The sequence below is a fragment of the Diceros bicornis genome, chromosome 2 (assembly GCF_020826845.1).
Source record: "Diceros bicornis minor isolate mBicDic1 chromosome 2, mDicBic1.mat.cur, whole genome shotgun sequence".
NCBI classification, from domain to species: domain Eukaryota; kingdom Metazoa; phylum Chordata; class Mammalia; order Perissodactyla; family Rhinocerotidae; genus Diceros; species Diceros bicornis.
In genome coordinates, this window is record NC_080741.1 from 1,169,233 (window position 1) to 1,178,956 (window position 9,724).

Genomic DNA, 9,724 nt, shown 5'->3' on the forward strand with positions numbered 1-9,724 from the left:
TTGCAAAAATCCAGCATAATATGTAACTCATCTAGGAAAAAATAATATATTTTGTTGTTTTAAGTATTTAAATAACTTTTATAATGAAACTATGATTCTATGACCCACAGAGACCTCTGTGACTCTAGTTTTCAGATATTTCATTATTTGATATTTGAGAGCCACTTTAACGAGCAAGGACTTCCCCTGTTGGCGATATCCTGCTTCAGGCTGACATTCCTATAGCCTAGCATGTAGTCAACAGTCAATAATATTCACTGAAAGAATAAAGGCTGCTTTTCAGATTGCACATTTAGTCTTGGATTTTAAATCGTCTTGAAATAGACACTCGTTCATTTGCCAGCCTTCATAAGGGAACACTACTATGGTATGAGACAGCCAGCTTGTTCTTTGTAATCTCACCACCAATCTGGGGACAATCCTATTTTTTATCAGGGAATCCTAATCATTTGGATATTAAGTATTAATCTTGTTCTCTTTTATGAAAATTTTCCTAGAGAAACAACGTTAACTTCAGTATTTTAATCACTTCAAAAATACAAATAAGAAAGTAAAGGAATGGTAGGTAGCATTATATAAATATAATTGCCCATGACACTAGACATTAAAAAATTGGAGTTTTAAAAAAGTTGGAGAATAGGACATACAATAGGAGTGATCTTCCATTCCTCACCAGAAAGTGCACATCAAGACTGTATAAAGTAGAAAAATAACTAATACGAAGCTTTCAAGAAAAATAGTGTGTGCTTGTGGTTATTTAGTTTGATGTTCAAAACTCAGGATGTGTGTCAGGTATGGATTCATTTTTAATTAGGACCTGAGGTCCTCCTAGTAACTTTCATCAAGGATATTTAACTGCTTTCTACACTTTTTCCTCTCCTTTGTTCCCTCTCTTTAGAACTCTGATTTCATTTTTAAAAGTGAAAAATCTATCTCTACTTCCTAAATATGACAAATTACATTTAGATCTTTTTTAAAGGAGAGCTATTTTGAGCTGTTGCATTTACTTTCCAAAATCATTACCTTTGTTTTGGACAGAGAAACTTCAGAATAGACAAAATATCTAAAAAGTAATTATCTGTGATTATTTCCCTTGAGAATTCAAAGCCATTTTTATCCCATGCCCTAGATAATGTCTCCCTGATCAATTGTACTTTGCTGTTTCTGGCATTATGTGTTTCTAAGATTGGCAAATTTATACCATCTCTCCTAGAAATAGCTTGACAAACTACAAACATACACAGTTATTTTAAAGTTTAAGTTTATAATCACCAGCTTTTCCAGTCCTGAGTGCTTATTTTTCCAGCAAGATCCTTTTTTCTGCCCGGTATTTGTGATCACAAGATCATCCCACGCAGAACTCAGTCAACAGCGATCAATTCGGAACAGGCAACAAATGCACTAACTCTGTAATTACTGGCATTAAAATTAAAGCTATTAATTTTACTCAACCATGGAAATGTTAGATGAATCTGGAACTTAGAAATATACGAATGGTTTATATGTAGATAATATATTTACTTTGTTTTAATATTGGCATCATATAGACCCAGGTGATGGAGCGAGTCCATTCTGTACATTAGAACACAATCAATGGAAGAAATAAATCACAAGTTCTAATTTCCCCATACAAATGTGTGCAATGATCAGAGGCTGGGCCTATGGCCAACATTGACTGAAGGAGAGCCGTTGGTACAGTGGCACCCTAACAATGACAGAGAGAGAGCGTTTTCACACGCCCAGACGTGGGGCTACTCTCTGGGGCCCCACACAAGGAGGGAAAGGGAGCTAAAAACCATCTAGTGCTCTGTTCACCAAGCCCCATGCCCTGGCATGGGACTGACTACCCCGGCATGTCTTCTGACAGACAAGCCATGTGTCCCAGTGGCGACGTCCACAGAGGAGGGCCTTTTCCTACTGCCACCTCTACCCTGGAACCACTGAATGAAAGTATATAGGAGTGGGCCCCCATCACTTTTTACATCTAAAATCCCCTGTGATTCCTAAGAACGCCCCATGGCTAAGGGCAACTTTAGAAACAGCACTATTTCTTGTACAACATGCTTTCCTAGAAATCAGTGTGGGCTGTGAGAGATGCCTCCCAGGGTGAGTGCTGCCTGTGACTACACATCCCTTCTCTGATTGTCTTTCTCTGCCGTGAAACGAACAGTACACACCAGAAGGACAAAGTTGAGTCTGTCCTGCCTGGTATCCACAGTGCCGAGCAGAGAGCACATGCCTGGCATGGATTCAGTACACATTTCTGAATGAAAGGATACATGAGTAGGTGGATGAATGAATGAATACGTTCAGCTGAACCAGAAGTTCTGTATTAAACTCCTTTATCCTCGTAACACAAGCGTTAAATCCAGGCAGCACAAAGTCAACCCAATGATAGTTAAATCCAGTCACTCTACAACATGCATGATATACCTCTTATTAAACAGATAACTTGACTTTCCTTCCCTAGATTTCATAACAAATTGGTTGTTTTGGCATTGTATAGAAACAACTTAAATAAAAACTTACAGAAATTATAACACTGAGAACAATACAGGAGAGAAATAGGGGAATGCTTTATTTAGATAGTATCAAATGTGCTTAAAACTGAGATTGCTGGTTCCAGAAAGATAGACTAGAAAGAAAAAAAATAAAAATTAAATGTCAGCTGATTTAATAAACTATGGCAAACTTAAATAAGATTTATGTTTTCATGTTGTTTAATAGCATGAATGGTTTTCTCCAGGGAACCATCAACAACGATCATAGATAGGCCTGTGTATAAATATATCCTACAAATGGTGATGAAGTAAGAGTCCTGGCCAAGGTGACAGCATGAGAAAATCAAGGGTATGCAGTCAGGCCTTTTAAATTCCAGCTCCCCCCGGCGCTGCCTGTGTTACATTAATCTTGTTAGTTTCCTTCCTCAAGCTTCAGTTTATTCATCTGTATTTCACGGGATTATGTGTGAAAGACACACAAAAAGTGCCTAACAGTGCAGAGCACAGAGCAAACACAGAGTGTATTTAATTCTCAGCCACTGTCTTACTAATTGGCCAGATGCTACCCCACAACAGCAGGAGTCTCTGGAATACTGAGAGAGGATCAGAGGCAGAGATGGTGATGAGAGTCTGCATGGAGAGTTAGGCGTGGAGATTTAGGAAGGAGAGGATCAGGAAAAGAGGGGCTGATTTTGATGTCAACATTTCAGAGTTGTAAGCTTATAAACCTCCCTGAAATATTCGTTTCTCACTCCCTTAAACTATAATTTCTGTGAGTATGTTTTAGAACATTTTTTCCATTCTGTCTCCCTAGTCTATCTCCTCTCTCTCCAGTTTATTTACTGAAGGGTCCCTAACTCTACAAGTCCATCCACTTCATGGAAACGTCCTATCCACTGGCCTTTCCACCGACTGTAACCCCTCCATGCGCTCACCTCCCTCTCTACCCAGCGGGGTATTGTGAATCCATTGCTAGAATCACTCTCCATACAGATCATTTGTCCCCTTGCTCCTCTCGCACTTCACTCCACTCTTTTGGAAAATCCCAGCTCTGGTTACTCAACTCTTTACTCATTCTGCAGCTGACAGAACTGGAGAAACACAAACTGTGGTCTCCCTTAAATGTGAAAATGCAAGTGGGCACTCAGTTCTGCCCTGCGATCTAGCTGCCTTCTCCCAGCAAATTAACTTGCTTCTTCTCTTAGAAAACTAATTCACACCTTCTTTCTTATACTCAGATTTCCATTATCTCCTCCCTCCTTTCTCATTTTCTCCCAATGACCTTGACATCCATCTGTATCACTCAGAAAATTAGAAGCAATAGCAAAAAAAACTGCTCCAGCTTCCAAAACCAAGTCTGCTAAACTGTACCCAGTCTTCTGCCTCCCTCCCGTTGCAATAGTATTCTTAACCTTTTTGGGGGCCGTGAGACCTTTTAGCAGTCCGCTGAAGCCTATGGACTCTTTTCAAAATAATGTTCTTAAATGCATAAAATAAAATGCCTAGGAATACAAAGAAAAACAATTATATTAAAATTATACTATCAAAATGTTTAAAAACTTGTGATATAGTAATACATGTGCTTCTTTATCAATGCATCGTAGAGGATCATCTAATAGGTAGTCTCGTAACTACCACATTTTAATGTAGTGAGGAGAGAAAATGATATTTTAAGATATTTCCAACAGTTTGTGTGTGATTTGAAAATATCTGTATTGGTAGCCGATTCTGATTTGTTGATTACGTTCGCTCTTGCAGGAAACATTAAATTTCAATTAGACATCAGTAACAATCAAGATGTAGTGTTTTGCCCGTTCAAGTTCACAAACTTCCTGAATTCTATCCATGGGTTTCTGGAAGTCAGTGGATACCAGATTTAAAATCCCAGATAAAGCCAACCCCTCCACTTGTACAAAAATAGACCATATGCTGGGCCGAAAAGCAAATTTCAAGAGATGAAAATCCGACCTTAGTGGAGTTAAACTAGAAAGCAATAACAGAAAGATAGCTGGAAAATATCCTTATATTCGAAAATTAAGAAATACTAAATAGGGCCGGCCCCGTGGCTTAGTGGTTAAGTGGGTGCGCTCTGCTACTGGCGGCCCGGGTTCAGAACCCCGGGATCGCACCGTCGCAACGCTTGTCCGGCCATGCTGAGGCCGCGTCCCACATACAGCAACTAGAAGGGTGTGCAGCTATGACATACAGCTATCTACTGGGGCTTTGGGGGAAATAAATAAATAAATAAAATTAAAAAACAAAAGAAATACTAAATAACCCCTGTGTCAAATAATGAATTAATGTAAAAATTAGAAAAGTTTCTTAAGAGAATTATACTACACTTGATCTTAGCCAAAAGGCCGAGAAGCGATCTTATGAGAATTATAATAAAATTATAACAAAAGGTTAAATATCAAAATTTTTGTGATGCAGATAAAGAAATGTTAAAGGAAATTTATAGCCTTTAAAATTAAATGCCTAAATTAGAAAAGAAGGATTGAAAGTTAATGAACTAAGCGTCTATCTCAAGAAATAACAAAAATAAAAGCAAAATAAACTCAAAGAAAACAGAAGAAACATAAGAGCAGAAGTTAATGAAATAAACAAATTACATTGGAAGGAATCAACAAAGCCACAGATTGATGCTTTGAAAGGACTAATGAACTGGCAAAACTCTTGGAAGAGTGATCGGGGAAGACAAGAGACAACACATATCACTCAAGAAACATCCCTTTAGATTCTACAGACACTGAAAATATAGGAGCTTGTTATAAGCAAATTTGTGCCGATAAAATATTGAAAATTTAAGATAGACAAAATTCTAATGAAGAACATTTACCAATATGAACAAGGAAGAAATAAAAATATGAATAGTCCTGTGATTGTTAAAGAAATTAAATTCATAATTAAAAACCTTCTCTTAAGGAAAATCCAGGCCAAGATGGCTTCCCTGGCAACTTCCCAGCATTTAAGAGCGATTCTCAATCTCACAGAAACCTCAGAACACAGGGGAAAGTGAGCACCACTCCACCAGTTTTGAGAAGCCATCATAATCTCGATCTCAAAATCTGACAGGGCAACCACAAGGAAAGACAGTTAAGTCCAACCCCACCCATGAACACAGACACAAAAATCCTAAACAAGATGTTAGCTACTCATATTCAGCAAATATAAAATGGATAAAATATAATAATCAAGATGACTTTTCCAGAAAAGCAAGGCTGTTTTAACACTTGAGAATCAATTAACATAATTCACCGTATTGACAAAATGAAGAAGAAAAAAGGCATGCGATCTCAGCAGATGCAGAAAAAATGCTTCATAAAACTTGCATCCATGCATAATAATTAAAAAGTACTCAGCAAACTAGGAGCTGCTTTAATACGATTTTTTTTAAAAAAATAAAAATAATCTACAAAATATTAAATTTAGCTAGTTAATGAATACGAGATATTCATAAAAAACATTTTTTTCAGAATATCAGCAGCAACAATTTAGAAAATAATCTTTATAAAATAGTACCACTCAAAATGGCATCAATAAACATCAGATAGGCGGCTTTGTTCCTGTTTTCCAGGTGAGGGAAAGCCTGAGGCACCCCAGGAGACATGAGGAGGAGGAGACAGACGGAGGTGGAGTAGGGGTGGTATTGAAGGCAAAGAGGTGCGAGGGAGGTCAGAGCTGTTTTGTGAGAAAGTACCACGACCAACTAACCAAACAGGAGGAGCAGGTGCTGCCAAGATGGTGGCAGCTGTGGCAGTGTTTCTACTGACATTTTATGTTATATTTTGATGGTGCTCAGGGCAAGCTGCCCCAGGAAGCACCACTCTGGTATGCGGATTATTTCGAGCTGAAGACAATAAGGACTCAGAGAGCTCAGGAAAAATATTTGAGTTTCCCCTCCCAAACTGCCTAAAGAATTTAAAACCAAAAAATCTGTTTTAGGAAGGGGTTATTATCATGACTGCTATAAAAGATAATTTAGGATAGAGGTTACAATAGAAAAGGCACCAACAAGCCCATCTTATCGGGAGTTCTGTCTCTCTGGCCACATTCTTTGGATGGCCCTGCGAGGAGTTGTCAGACAATCATTTACAAGGGAAGTCTCCATTTGTAAAGGTATCTCCCTCTCTGTATTGGGAAAAGGAGGGGGTGAGCTCATTTCTAGTAACTTATCAATGTGGAAGGTGAGGCCTTGGGGCTGTGTAATAAACCTTACTCTTGTTTACTGTGCTTTAGTGGTAATCTCCTGTAACTGACTCCCCCCACCCCCAAAATCCTCCTTTGTCATTGGCTAAAAATGATATTTAAGACGAGAATTTCTGCTATTGTGTTGAGAAACGCAGTGTCCCTGCTTTCTCCCATGTATACATGTTATTAAACTTGGTATTATTTTCTCCTGCTAACCTGTCTTGTTGATTATTTGGCCTGCCAGAAGAACCTTAAGGGAAAGGGCAGAGGGAGATTCTCCCTCTTCCCCCGACAGTTTCAAGTACTTGAAATGAAAATGAACTCAAGTTTAGGAAACCAATTTGCAGGATCAGAATTATACACAGCTGCATGTTCTACAAAATCTCCCAGATCAAAAGATTATACCGAGAAGCATTTTTTAACAAAATGAGGTTTATTTAGCTACAACATAGGTACAATAAAATCGACTCCTTCTTTTGTACATGAGTATTGACACACATATTCAGTCATGTAACCACCACCACAACTGAGATAGAGAATATTGCTGTCATCCCCAAAAGTTCCCTTGTGCCCATCGTGGTCAATCCCCTCCCCCACCTCTAGTCTTTGGCAAAGATTGATATGTTTTATGTTCTTATAGTTTTGTCTTTCACGCAGTGTCACATGCCTCTTTGCTTCCAGAAATACCTTTTAAAAGAATATAGGTATTTCTAAAACACTTCAAAATTTTCTCACTATAATAGCATTTTATTATACGAATTTCTGATGACTTCATATTCTAAGCACAGTTCTAAATAAAAATCCCATGCACCGTATAGTCAAGTGTACTAAAACAGACAAAATATAGCACAGATGAAAACATATAAAAATAAGTTTGAGTACTTACATAGTCTTTTCTGTGTGCCAGATAATTTTCCAAATACTTTAACATATATTAAAACATTTCATCCCCAGCTATGATAAATACTTTTACATGTAATAACTCATTTAATCCAACAAAACTATAAGGAACTTACTATAACCCAAATTTTATGGATGAGGAAACTGAGGCTCAGACAAAGTAATTTGCCCAAGGCCACATGGCTGGTAAGTGGCAGAACTAGGATTCAAATCCAGGCAAGTTAGTTCTGTGTCTATTCTCTTAAGAAAACAGAATATAAGTTCTACCATAGTAGATTGGATCATAGCAATCTGGAGACTGAGGCTGACCTAGTCATGCACCTAGACACCTAGACATGTACACTAACAAAATCGTCAAATCATTGCACGCTGCATGTGGAAAGGAACTTGCAGCTCATCCTGTCAAATCCCCTCCCTTTATCACTGGGGAAGGCGAGGCCCAGAGGAAAACAAGAATCTGTCCAGTATTACCAGGCTAATTTATGGCTCACTTTGCAGTAAAATACAGGCATTCTCTCCCACACTATTTCAAATTATCCTTTATTACCTGGAAGCAGATACTCCATGCAAGCTGCCTGTCATGTCAGAGCCCTCTTCTGAAAAGCCTCAAGTGCCTTTATCTCACAGACCCCTTCTGAACAAAGATCAATGAGATGCCTTCTACACAGGTGAGCATGGTTTATTCTACATGACCTTGCTTGTCCAGGATCTTTGCGTGATCCAAGAGGCCTGTAAGGTGTCTATTACGGAGCTGTGCCCTACAGAGCTACTCTCTACTGAAGATTGGAATATCCAATCCAACCATTAAACTCCCTTGGCACTTTGAAGGAGAAACACAGACACACTTGACAGGTACAAATGCAGAGGGTCACAGAGAGGAAAAGCAAAAAGCAAAGGTCGTGAGACACTAGATTCCATGAGCAAGCCAAAAGCTTGAGTTAAAAATAAGAACTGGTCTCAGAATAGAATCAAACAGGAATAGCATGCAAAGGGCAAGGGAATCAAGTCACTTGTTCTGGACTGTCTGAAGGTCACATAGTGGATTCCGTGAGGGTCCTAGACCACGTGGAGGTCACCAGAGTGCCTCCATGCTGGTCCTGGACACCTGAAGTTCATGTAGCGCTTCCACACTGGTCCTGGACAACTGAAGGTCACCGTAGTGCCTCCATGCTGGTCCTGGACCACCCGAAGGTCACCGTAGTGCCTCCACGCTGGTCCTGGACCACCCGAAGGTCACCATAGCGCCTCCACGCTGGTCCTGGACACCTGAAGTTCATGTAGTGCTTCCATGCTGGTCCTAGACCACCCAAAATTCACGTGGTGCTTCAATGCTGGTCTTAGACTGCCCAAAGGTCATTGTAGTGCTTCCACGCTGGTCCTGGAACACCTGAAGGTCACTGTAGTGCCTCCACACTGGCCCTGGACCACCGGAAGTTCATGTAGTGCTTCCATGCTGGTTCTAGACCACCCAAAATTCACGTGGTGCTTCAATGCTGGTCCTAGACTGCCCAAAGGTCACTGTAGTGCTTCTATGCCAGTCCTGGACCATCTGAAGCTCGCCATAGTGTTTCCATGCTATTAGGTCAGGTGCTCAAAGCTCACCCAGTGTAGCAGCATCAGAAACACTTGGGAACCGGTTAGAAGTGCACCTTCTCAGGCCCCACGCAGACTTACTCATCCAAGTTGGGGTGGGGCCCAGCCGAGCCGCAGCACTAGGTCAGCGACTACACCTCGAACAGTGCTCTCAATGACATTCCATTTCCTTACTTTCTGACTTACTTCCCCTAAATGCTTTAAAATAAAATCTTGCGTCCTGGAGTAACCCTGCAGTCTCTGTGCCTTGCGGCAATCTAATTAACGCTCAGCCTCAAGTGTTGGAGAACTGTATATAATCAACTGTAATGAATCGTTTGAACTTTAATTATTCAAATTATGCTACTCTTTTGCATATTAATTTATTCTCTAATTCATTAATTAATTCAATAAATATTTATTAACTGCTTATCATGTGCCAGACAGTACAGTGAACACACAAAAGTTCCTGCCTTCATAGAACTCAGATTATGGCAAGAGGAAACAGACAATAAACAGATAAATGAATAAAATAGGAAGTATGTCAGATAGTGATAAGT

The 9,724-nt window shown here is 39.5% G+C and overlaps 1 pseudogene; it reads right to left on the bottom strand.

Moving 5' to 3' along the window:
- Window positions 1-4,792: 4,792 nt before the first annotated feature.
- On the bottom strand, window positions 4,793-4,873 carry LOC131421491 (U2 spliceosomal RNA; annotated as a pseudogene).
- Window positions 4,874-9,724: the final 4,851 nt, after the last annotated feature.